The 12,654-nt window shown below is 44.5% G+C and overlaps 1 protein-coding gene across 11 annotated transcripts in view; it reads right to left on the reverse strand.

Annotated features, from left to right (window-relative positions):
* RPL37A (ribosomal protein L37a) overlaps positions 1 to 12,654 on the reverse strand; it is a 132,603-nt gene that overhangs the window by 57,623 nt on the left and 62,326 nt on the right. The window lies entirely within an intron of this gene.

The following is a 12,654-nucleotide window of genomic DNA, read 5'->3' on the forward strand; positions in this document are numbered from 1 at the left end:
AGTTTCAGTAGTTTTCAAGAAAGTTAGAGGTTCTGGGATCTGGGTAATTTTTCTTCTGAGCTACCACCCTATCTTTGGACGGAACCTACACAGTTTTCTTTCCACCAGGTAAACCTCCAGATACACAAACACTGCAGAGGCTGTGGGTCAGAGAGCAAGAGTTAATTGCTGCACTGGAATCTGAGTGTAAGGGCTGACTTGCATCCCTAACGGGAGCTATCAAACCCTTTGGCCATCAAAAAAATATATACCTACTTGATAAGAAACTGAACCTGAATAACATTAATAATAATCACAGTAATAGCAACTATTTCTTGAATGCTTACAATATGCCAGATATAATGCTAAGCACCCAATAAGAATCTCACTTCATATTTGCAACCTTCTGAGGTTGGTATTATTATTTCCATAATTCAGATGGCAAAGTAAAGTTTAAAGGCTTAAGTAATTTGCCCCAAGCCCCTCAGCTAATAAGTGACAGATCTGGATCTGAGAATGAAATCCAGGTCTGCCCTACTCCAAGATGCCTGAGTAACCATCCTGCTACACTCTCAGAGTCCCGAGTGGACTTTGAGAGAAGCTTATACTTATCATGCCTGCATTAGCAGGACTGCTCAGTTAGACCACAGTGTTCCAGATTTAGAGGCCCCCGGGATAAACTATGCAGATTTTCTGTATTAATTACCCTATCTCTGCCCGTGGTCATGTCTCATCCAGCACCCTCTTTCCCCACCCCTGGAGGTCTCTGGGCCATGTTGACATGCCTGGTTTATAAACTCACTGGCTCTACATTCTCTAGCCCTTTCATTCGTTGTCCTAAATTCTTTTTTTTTTTTTTTTTTTTTTTGAGACGGAGTCTCGCTCTGTCACCCAGGCTGGAGTGCAGTGGCGCAATCTCGGCTCACTGCAAGCTCCGCCTCCCGAGTTCACGCCATTCTCCTGCCTCAGCCTCTCCGAGTAGCTGGGACTACAGGCGCCCGCCACCACGCCCGGCTAATTTTTTGTATTTTTAGTAGAGACGGGGTTTCACCGTGGTCTCGATCTCCTGACCTCGTGATCCGCCCGCCTCGGCCTCCCAAAGTGCTGGGATTACAAGCGTGAGCCACCGCGCCCGGCCTTTTTTTTTTTTTTTTTTTTTTGAGACAGAGTTTTGCTCTTGTTGCCCAGGCTGGAGTGCAATGGCGTGATCTTGGCTCACCGCAACCCCTGCCTCCGGGTTCAAGTGATTCTCCTGCCTCAACCTCCTGAGTAGCTGGGATTACAGGGATGCACCACCACGCCCAGCTAATTTTGTATTTTTAGTAGAGATGGGGTTTCTCCATGTTGGTCAGGTCTCGAACTCCCAACCTCAGATGATCCGCCCACCTCGGCCTTCCAAAGTGCTGGGATTATAGGTGTGAGCCACCGCACCTGGCCTGGTATCCTAAACTCTTTAGGAGGCTGCAGGAGGGGGAGAGAAAGCAAGGTGGGCTGAAGGTTAAAGACCAGGCAGAGGGCTATCAAAAAATGTGATATGCAAGCTCTTTATGTGACCCTAGGACTTTTAAAAACCCAATTATAGTGCCCTTGGTCATCCTGATATGGAGATTATGAACTTGCGCTTTGGCATCAGCTAGACCTGGGTTCTAATCATAGTTCTAAAGCCTTTTCCAAGTTACTTCCCTTCTCTACGTCTCAGTTCCCTCATCTGTACCATGAGTAGGAATAAGTCCATCCAAGTTTGTTTTTAGCATTCCCGGAGATCACACATCTGCAGGGTTCAGCACAGGAAATGTTCCAAACTTGTAGCGGCTATTTGTAGTACACCCTCATTGGCCGCCAGCCTAGTTCCTTCTCACTTTTTCCATGCTGGGCGAGGTGGTGCACTGCCCTTTCTGATAGGTCAAAAGCTGGCCTGCCTCTGGAACTCTCTTTGATGTGGCTCCCCTACCCATTTTATGAGCAGGAATGGGTGGAATGACCTTGAAAAGAAGCATGATTAAGCACTTTTAACTAAGCACCCACTGTGTACAGAACACAAAATTAGGCATAGGGGAACTGTGTTCTTACAGAGTAGAGCATCCAGTTGAAGAGCTAAGACCAATACTCCAAAAGGATGAGGCTATAATATAGGACTGTGCATAACTAAGTGCTATGTGGGCACAGAGGACAGTTGCTAAAGCTGCTTAAAACTCTAAGCCAATGGTTCATCCAAATCCCTGACAGAATGATCTCAGAGGCCTAGGAACCTGAGGAATCTCACAGCGGGTTATAAACGCACATTATCTGTAAGAGTCAGGATTGTATTGCTGGCACCCTGGGTGGGTACGTGGGCAGTGGCAATGATTTGTGTGTGGGCTGCTGTTTCCATTCCCAGAGGGCAGAGCTCATGTTTGGGCTTGGAGGGTGTTTCCTACTCAATAAACAAAAAGTGGCCACAACAGGACTGGGGCAAAACAGTGAGGGGAAAGAGCATGGAACTAGATGTCCAGAAACCTAGGTCTTAATTCCATCCTGAGCACTATCTCCTCATACAACCTTGAGCAAGTCCTTTGCCTTTCTGTTTATAAAATGAGGTGGGTGGATCAGGAGTTCTCAAACTATGCTCCATGCTACCCTGGGGTTCTAGAAATTCTGGAGTCAAGGGCATCAGTGGGTCAAGAGGACAGGTGAGTGGTGGGTCGGGACTCCAGGCTGCCTCTCTCTCTACTTTCTCTGCCTTCAACCAGAGCAGTCCCACCTATATCTTTTACATATTAAGGTTCTTTTCTTGGAAAATCACCTAATTTGTCTCCCTCCACATCACTTACACTTACACATAGGTCAAATGAGTCCCAAAAAGCTGAAGCAACTTGGTCAAAGTCACCCGGTGAGTGGCAGAGACGGTACTAAAGTCCTTTGTGATAATGCTGACGATTATTTATTGTCCAGGGAAAAATGTCACTCCCCATCTCTTATAGATATGGAAGGAAATCATGATTTCTAAATTCTGAAATGGGGCAAGGTAGGGGAGAGAGGAGGGGCTGAGCCCCTGCTCATGACAAAGCACACCTAAGCACGAGTTCTGACAAAGACCACCTGAAGTTTGGGCAGTGCCCAAAGGAGAAGCCGGCGTGCAACTGAGGCCTTGAAACTCCACTCCCTGTTGACAAAGAAGGGGGCCCAAGCACTCCCTGTTGACAAAGAAGGGGGCTAAAGCCCAGGAAAAAGCCCCGTGAGTCACTCTGAGGACTTTCTAGAATGGCTGTCACTTTCACCACCATCAGCCTCTTAGTCACTCCCAAAAGTCAATACACTATGTGACAAAGGTTCCTTTTCCCTTTTTTTAAAAAATTAATAACTATGTTTTTTACAGAAAATTGAGCAGAAAATACAGAGAGCTCCCATATATCTCTCTCCTTTTTTGCATTGGTGTGGTACATTCGTTACCATGAGTGAGCCAATACTGACACACTATTTTTAACGAAGTTCACAATTTACATTGTTTGCACTGTCTTCCAAAGTGGCTGTACCATTTGGCATTGAGCAGAAAATACAGAGCTCCTTGTCCTCTGAGTCAGGGTTCACTCTTTGTGCTGTACATTGAACAGGTTTTGACAAACACATAATGTCATGTGCCCATCATTTTACAGAATGATTTCACTGCCCTAAAAACCTCTCATGCTCCACCTATCTGTTTCTCTCCTCTTCCTCTACTCCCAGGCTCCTGGAAACCAGTGATCTTATAACTTACTCTATGGTTTTGCCTTTTCCAGAATGTCATCAAATTGGAATCATACAGATTTCAGATTGGCTTCTTTCACTAAGCAATATGCACATAAGTTTCCTCTCTCTATTTTCATTGTTTTGATAGCTCACTTCTTTTTATCGCTGAATAATATTCCATTGTATGGATATACCACAGTTTGTTTATTCATTCACAAATAGATGCTGAAGGTCATCTTGGTTACTTCTAAATTCTGGCAATGATGAATAAAGCTGCTATAAACATTCATGTTTATAGCACATGTTTGTGTGGACATAAGTTTTCTATTAATTTAGGTAAATACCTAGGAGTGTGATTGCTGGATCATGTGTTAAGGCTATGTTTAGCTTTGTAAGAAACTGCCAAACTGTCTTCCAAAGTAATTGTACCATTTTGCATTCTCGCTGTCATAGTGGGTTTGTTTGTTTGTCTGTCTGTCTTAAAACAGGGTCTTGCTCTGTTGCCCAGGCTACAGTGCAGTGGTGTGATCTCGGCTCACTGCGACTTCTGCCTCCTGGGCTCAGCGATTCTTGTGCCTCAGCCTCCTGAGTAGCTGGGATTATAGATGTGTATCACCACACCTGGCTAATTTTTGTATTTTCAGTAGAGATAGCATTTCACCATGTTTCCTAGGCTTGTTTTGAAATCCTGGCCTCAAGTGATCCACCTGCCTCGACCTCCCAAAGTTCTGGGATTACTGGCATGAGCCACCACGCCAGGCCTGTCATAGTGTTTTTATTTGCTAAAAATGTCATTAAGTGGCCTTCTAGGTAAAGAAAAATTAAAACTAAATTATTAGCATGAACTTTGCTGTTTATATTGTGAAATACAAACATAAGAACATTAATTCAAGGCTGGTACTGTACTATGATCCTAGCACTTTGGGGGCCAAGGCAGGAGAATTGCTTGAGTACAGGAATTCCAGACCAGCCTGGGCAACACAGCAAGACCCCATCTCTACCCCCCCCAAAAAAAATAGCCGGAGGTGGTGGTGGCATGCAGATATAGTCCTAGCTACTTGGGAGCCTAAGGCAGAAGGTTCACTTGAGCCCAGGGGTTCAAGGTTTCAGTGAGCTATGATTGCACCACTGCACTCCAGCCTGGACAACAAAGCAAGACCCTGTCTCTGAAAAAAAAAAAAAAAAAAAAGAATCACTGAAATTACACAATTTGTATTTTGTAGCTCATACATGCATAGGTATTTCATTCTTGCCAGAAAAGTAGAAACGCTGCACAGACTTAAGTGTTTTTGATAAATGTGCATTCTACCAATGTTTTCTACTTCCCATTTATTTTTTCTGTTTCTTAAAATTCCATATTTTATTTCAAATTCTACCTTCAACTTAATGAGAAGTAGGGAAGGACTCAGAGGACAAGAAACTACACATTGCCCTGTGTTTTTCTTTCCTTCTATATCATCAGTTTCAGCAAAAGTGGTTGGCTGACACAGGGAAGTAACAGGACTAAGGAAGCTTCCTTGGTCGTTCTGTTTCTTAAGAAGATCACCATTGCCTTCTTTCTGCATTTGAAACAAACTCTTATTTGAATGGAAAGCACAGCCTTGCAGCGCAGTCAGCACCCACTTACTCAGTCATAGTCACGTTAATAGGGAACAGGAGTAGGAATTCTCTCTGTTCAGTGAGACTCAAAGCCATCAGCTTCCAGACCATGCTTATCTTATACCTGCTTGAGTCTCTCTGAGCCACCATGAGTGGTATGTCCGCTGGAATTGGGTGTTCACAGGGCATCCCAAATGCTCTATCTGAATGGGGCAGCAAGGAATGGAGGACACACACATTGCAAACGCCTCCTCTGCTCATAACCATGCCCCATTGTTCTACCACTCTTCACTTACAAAACACACATTCAAAGATAAATGTATTACAGATTTCAAGATGGCCAGCAAAGCATGTACTGGGCCCTTCTGAACGCAGTCCCCATTAGACAGCACAGGTTGAAAAGCTGTGAAGCTGGCCCTAAGTTTCCTTAAACTTTATCTGTTCTGCTCTACTGCAGGTTACAGCTCTCTCTTGACATAGGAGGAGAGAACTTCTTCCTATCATCTGCCTAATGGTCAAACCAGGACCCTGAACATGATCCTGAGTCCTCACTCTCTCTCAAAGTCCACATTCAATCACCAACTCCTACCAATTCCCCTGCGGAAGCACCTCTTTAATTTTCCCACTTTCCACTTCACCCCTGCCACCTGGTTCTGCCTGCAACTGCTGCAAAAGCTGCATGATGGATTTCCCTGCCTCCTGTTTCTCTCCTCTAATGGAATCCCCAGACAACAGCCAGAGTGAGCTTTCTAAAAAGAAAATCTAATCAGGTTACTTTCCTGCATAAAACTTTTCAATGCCCCCAAAGTCCTCGAGATCAAGGCTTATTCTGCATGGCTTACAGGATTCCTTCTGGTCTGGCTCCTGCCTGACTTTCCAGCAACATTTCTCATGGTTCACCTCTCATTTTGGTGCTCCATAAAAATTGAACAATGTACATTTCTTTGAATATCTTTTTCTCAGCAACTCTTACTTTACTCATCACAAGCCTCAGATATTACTTCTCCCCACTGCTATGTTTATAAGTGCCATTACATAATACTTTCAGAGCTGTATCATAATTACTTATCTGCATCTTGCACTAGATTCTAAGCTCCAGAGAGCAGGATTACTGTAGTGTCCCCAGTGCAGAGTATAGTGACTGTCACATCGTCATCACTCAATAAAAAATGTATTGCAAGAACAAGCTCTCTCTGAATCTCCCTGAGCCAGATGTGTCCTCATGTCACAGGCCAATGAGATCAAAGCTTCTTGGTGGGCAGGGGGGTGAATTGGGTGGTACCCAGCCCATCTCCTCATTTCCCTGGGCCAGCCTTTGCTAATTCACTCACATTTCTTGGCAGGCTGTGTATGACGCTTTATTGGGACTTCTTAGGCAAATGTTTTTCAACTTTCCATTTGTCAACAACGGCTCAGGAAAATGGAGAATACATAAAAATACCAACCTGTATATAAAATCAGAGTTTTCGGGGACATTCTCTCAGCCCAAAGAATACCCTTGTTTGGCCCAATCTGAAGTTTTTCCAAGTAGGGTCAGTCTGACCAAGCAACAGAGAGGGCAAACGAAGTGGGATAATTTATGCCATTTCCAGAATATATGTCCACATTGCACACAGGCTGGTTAATCTGCAGTGAAACAGCAAGCATTTGCACAAACTAATTTAACACTTTTCTCAAACACCTCAGATTGTTGCAAAACCTCTCTGTGCTATTAAAGAGAGGTTAAGAAAGGAAAGAACAAACAAAACACACAAAAAAATAGCAGTTTGAAGTTGAAAACAAAGAGTCTCAGAATAGCTTCATTTCCACACCACAGTCACTGCAAAATCATCCTTTGAAAATTGCTTTTTAGTTAACAAGCCTATTTATCTTGTCTCATTGGATCCTTGTAACAATGCAAGAGGTCCTTGAAGTTTTCTGTACCAAGTCCAAATCCTCCATCTGCTTTTAAAGTCATCCTTGATCTCAGGCTTTGCCTGAGCCCCTACCTGTGTTGCATTCAATCGGCCACAGGTTTCTCATTATGCAGGCTCCACGCACTAGGTCACAGATCCTGGAAACACTCCCATTCATGTGATCTCCATGGCTTCTCCCTTGGCATGCTACACTGTAGTAGAGCTCAGTCTTTTCTCTCTGGTTTCTTTTATAAAGTGTATAGAGTGTGTATCTTTATAAAGTGTCTATCTAAAAGAGCGTTTGGTTTTATTTATCTATTTTGGGGCTCATCATTGTGACTCCTGAATCTAAATTTTTTTTTTTTTTTTTGAGAGAGAGTCTTGCTGTATCACACAGGCTGGAGTGCAGTGGCGTGATCATAGCTCACTGCAACCTCAGCTGCTGAGCTCAATGATCCTCCTACCTCAGCATCCCAAGTAGCTAGGACTACAGGCACACTCCACCATGCCTAGCTAATTTTAAAAATTTTTTTAAAGATGGGGTCTCTTTTTGTTGCCCAGGCAGTCTGGAGCTCCTAGACTCAAGTGATCCTCCCGCCATAGCCACCCATAGTGCTGTGATTACAGACATGAGCCACCGCACCCAGCCTGAATCTAAACGTTCTTATCTTTCATCGGCTCTTAGCCACCTTCTCTTCAAACACTGCCTCACCCCATTCTCTCTGTTTTCTCTCCTGGAAGTCCTCTTAAATATCTGTTAGACTTTCTCATTTTATTCTCCATGTCTCCTAATATCTCTTTCAGAGTTTTCATCTCCAGTCTCCATCCAGATACTTTCCCACATTTAGCTTCGAGTTTTCTAATTGTTTCTCAACTATGCCTAATCTACTATTTAATCTGTTCATTGTGTTTTAAAGTTTAATGAATATTTTTCTTATTTCCAAGAAAGGGTAGTATTTGTTTGACTTTTAAAGCCTGCCTGATTTTATTCATTTATGTTTTTCAAGCTTTATTTTATATTATTCATCATTTTAACACACTTAATTATCTCCTCTGATGGTTGTATAATCTAAAGCTCTTGAAAGTCTAATCCTGTTGTTTGTTGGGTCTGCAGACTTTTGCTTATGTTTTTTCCTTCAGTGTTGTATGATTTCAGATTGTGAGCTCATCTTCAGCAGGACTTTAATCTGGAGAAACCAGTGTAATCAAACTGCTTGCTTCTAACAGAGTATAATTGGTCCATACCAAATTTTATGTTATTTCTTAGCCCAGGGGTTTCTAGGTTGTGCAGGAACTATTTATTTAAACCCCAAACCCATGAAAGGCTCATGCCAGTGGTTCTGAATTCTTAAGGGAGACATTTCCCCCTCCTGAGCTAAAGCTCAGTTCAAGATAAACATACTTTCCTCTCATTTCTTTCTGCTAGGGATTGACTTTTTATGCAATTTTTAAAAGGACGTTGTCCTTCCAGGGTCCTGGCTTTAGGCTGACATCTCAGTGCCAACACGCCACCTCCCACAGGCTCAATAATTTGTTTCCTGTCCCTGAACAGTATTAAAGCCTGAGCCTCTGTGCAAATAAGACCTGGTCGAATACCAATACCACTCTCATCTGTGGTAAGTGTAAGAGACAGCCAATGTGCTCGCTTTTCTAGTTTTCAGTTCTCTCTTGATTTCTAGCTCCTGGGAATTTTTGTGCACTCAGCTTTGTTAATAACAGGTAGTATTTCTTGTTTATAAGCACCGGGCACCATGCTAAGTGCTTATTTTATGCCTTAACCCATTTAACTCCTGTTGCACCCCTTGAGGTAAGTGCCATTACTATCAGTCCTGTTTTCATATAAGGAAATTGAGGCATAGATAGGTAAAGTAACTGCCCAAGGTTTTAAGGCTGTTAAGGGAATAAGCTCAGATTGGAAGCTTAGGCCAAATGACCTCAGAGCCCATGCTCTTAACTCATATTTTTATTGCCTTAATTATGTTAGATATAGTGAATTCCAAGTTTTTCTTCAAAGAATCAATATGTCAGTATGTTCAACTCTCTTATTCTTTGATTCTCCATTTTTAAGTTTAACTTTCTGGTTCTCTTCACCCCCTTGCCTCTAGTTTCAGTAAACAACTTTCTCGCCAGTTCTAATTAGTAGTTCACATCTGTTCCCCTGGTCACCTGCTTTGACCTGAGCCATCCTGAGTCACCTGTTCTTTAAACACTGTTTCCGACAAACTACTCACCCTGCTACTCCGGCTCGTACTCCTACTCTCTCTACTAAAAAATAACAAAAAATTAGCTGGGCATGGTGGCCTGTAGTCCCAGCTACTCTGGAGGCTGAGGCAGAAGAATGGCGTGAACCCAGGAGGCAGAGGTTGCAGTGAGCCGAGATTGCGCCACTACACTCCAGCCTGGGTGACAGAGCGAGACTCCATCTCAAAAACAAACAAACAAAACCACACACATACAAAAAAACAGCCAATGATGTGGTGAGGGCTAGAACCTCAGTCTTTATCCCAAGAAGCCTTTAAATCTTCCAACTCTGCTATTCCAGCAGTCATTTTTCTCCCACTCTTTTGGGGGCAGATGGAATTTCCTTTTTGCCAAGAGAAGGTTCGAGTTATGGGATAGCAATGCATTCCTTCTTACCCCACTGAATCCCACTGAGACACTGGAATTGCTATCCAGTAGCTAACTGGGTGGGGGGTGGGTAGGCGGGGGAGCGAGGGTAGGGCGAGGGCAGACATTGAGAAGCTGTAATGTGAGAATCATCTGGAAGTGTTGTAGCCTGGACAGCGATGAAAAGGGCCCAGCAGCTCCAAGACAGAGTTCATCATTGTTGGTCCTTGAAGGCAGGGAAGCTGGGCCGAGATGTTACTAGGGTCCTAACAATCTTTCCTTTCCAAACATGGCCCTTTAACTTGGAGGTGTGTCCCCATCCCTGCAGCACAGTGAAGCATGGCAAGAGGACCCTATGACAGGGAAGCTAACCCCTATGCCCTGCCAACACTACTCAGTGGAAGGGACAGTCCAGCAGGCTGGTATCTCTCCAAGGATCTACCTACCTTCTTCAAACTAGGGTTTGAACCAGCTCCTGGGTCCCAAGTTTAGCCCACTCTTCCAGTTTGTCATTTATGAAACACATTTGATTCCAGCTCTTTCTATGTGCCAGATCCTCTGAAGGTTACTGAGATGAGTAGGACTTGGGCCCCACCCTGACGGTTTAGACTGGAAGACAGGCATTCACACTCACTTGCCAGGTCATCATTCAGAGAACAGCTTCAGGCTCGCAGTGAGGCCTCACCTTCTCGTGCCTGAACAGCTTCAAGCCCTTTGATGTTTCTCTGCAGGTGCCACATCATGGAGATTGTTATTTTAATGCTCACAGGGCCTACGTGATGTGGGGCACCCAGTTCCAGCAGCGACCCACATGCTTGAGTGCCATGTAATCGCAGGCCTCCCAGCAGAGTTTTCCCGCACAGGAATCTAGAAACAGCACCCACCTCCCACCTCCCTCACACCGTCTCGCTCCTGCCTGTCTCTCTCTGCAGGCTCTTCGTCTCCTTTTCTTTTACCTTTGGCTCACACCCCACTATATGTCTAAGTTTTCACTAATCTGGAAGCCTCTTGTGTTGTTGATTCAGGGCCATTGTAGGCAGGCTAAGAATTCTCAGCAGTTAACCATCACGTTACCTCCTGCCCTCACAGGGTCTCCAAGGGAATTAAGGAAGCTGGTGCTTCTTAGGACACCAGGACACCAGACACAAGGTGGCCTGCTTAGCAGGTGCCTGTGTTGTATCCATGAACACTTGTGTTCACCCATTCGTTTACATGCATTTATCCAAGACAAGAGGAAACATACTGGCTTGCGTGTAAACAGAAAACTTTAGGAATGGCGTGGAGGCACGATGCGGCGACATTCTTTCACCAGGCCCTGCTTTTCTCTGCTTATCTTAGTTCTGCTCACTCTGCTTGGCTCCCCCTCAGACCTGTTCTCCCTGGGGGCAGCAAGATGGCCCCGGTTCCCACTCCCAGCCCCATTCCAGTTCCAATGAAAGTGTCAGAACTGAAGCCTTTCTTCTTCTTCTTCTTCTTTCTTCTTCTTCTTCTTCTTCTTCTTCTTCTTCTTCTTCTTCTTCTTCTTCTTCTTCTTCTTCTTCTTCTTCTTCTTCTTCTTCTTCTTCTTCTTCTTCTTCTTCCTCTTCTTCTTCTTCCTCTTCCTCTTCTTCCTCTTCCTCTTCTTCCTCTTCTCCTTCTTCTTCTTCTCCTTCTTCTTCTTCTCCTTCTTCTCCTTCTCCTTCTTCTCCTTCTCCGTCTTCTTCTTCTTCGTCTTCTTCTTCTTCGTCTTCTTCTTCCTCCTCTTCTTCTTCTTCTTCTTCTTTTCTTCTTCTTCTTCTTCTTTTCTTCTTCTTCTTCTTCTTTTCTTCTTCTTCTTTTCTTCTTCTTCTTTTCTTCTTCTTCTTCTTCTTCTCTTCTTCTCCTTCTCCTCCTCCTCCTCTTCTTCTTCTTTTCTTCTTCTTATTCTTCATCTTCTTCCTTCTTCTTCCTCTTCCTCTTCTTCTTCTTTTCTTCTTCCTCTTCCTCTTCTTCTTCTTCTTTTGAGACGGAGTTTCACTCTTGTTGCCCAGGCTGGAGTGCAATAGCACGATCTCAGCTCACTGCAACCTCTGCCTCCAGGGTTCAAGAGATTCTCCTGCCTCAGCCTCCCAAGTAGCTGGGATTACAGGCATGCACCACCACGCTTGGCTAATTTTGTATATTTGGTAGAGACAGGGTTTCTCTATGCTGGTTTTGAACTCCCGATCTCAGATGATCCGCCCTCCTTGGCCTCCCAAAGTGCTGGGACTACAGGCGTGAGCCACCACACCCAGTCTAAAATGAAGCTTTTTTTTTTTTGAGATGGAGTCTTACTCTGTCGCCCAGGCTGGAATGCAGTGGTGCCATCTCGGCTCACTGCAAGCTCTGCCTCCCGGGTTCACGCTGTTCTCCTGCGTCAGCCTCCCAAGTCGCTGGGACTACAGGCGCCCGCCACCATGCCCAGCTAATGTTTTGTATTTTTAGTAGAGACAGGGTTTCACCGTGTTAGCCAGGATGGTCTCAATCTCCTGACCTTGTGATCCATCCGCCTCGGCCTCCGAAGGTGCTGGGATTACAGGCATGAGCCACTGCACTGGGCAAAATGAAGCTTTTAATGGCAAAGGACAAAACATGTGATATCAGAAAGTTTTCAGATGGCTCTTGCTGCACTTGCCATACTACACCAACTTGGTGCTTTGCTGCTACCTCTTTCACCAGACAGCATGTCCCATTGAGGCAAGAATCTATCTTTCTTATTTATCATTGCATCCTTGGCATCTAGCACCATGCAGGGAACATAGCATCAAAAACAGTTGCTGAGGCCAGGTGCAGTGGCTCACGCCTGTAATCCCAGCACTTTAGGAGGCCGAGGCAGGCAGATCACAAGGTCAGGAGATTGAGACCATCCTGG

Source organism: Hylobates moloch, unplaced genomic scaffold (assembly GCF_009828535.3).
Source record: "Hylobates moloch isolate HMO894 unplaced genomic scaffold, HMol_V3 SCAFFOLD_1, whole genome shotgun sequence".
In the NCBI taxonomy this organism is placed as follows: Eukaryota; Metazoa; Chordata; class Mammalia; order Primates; family Hylobatidae; genus Hylobates; species Hylobates moloch.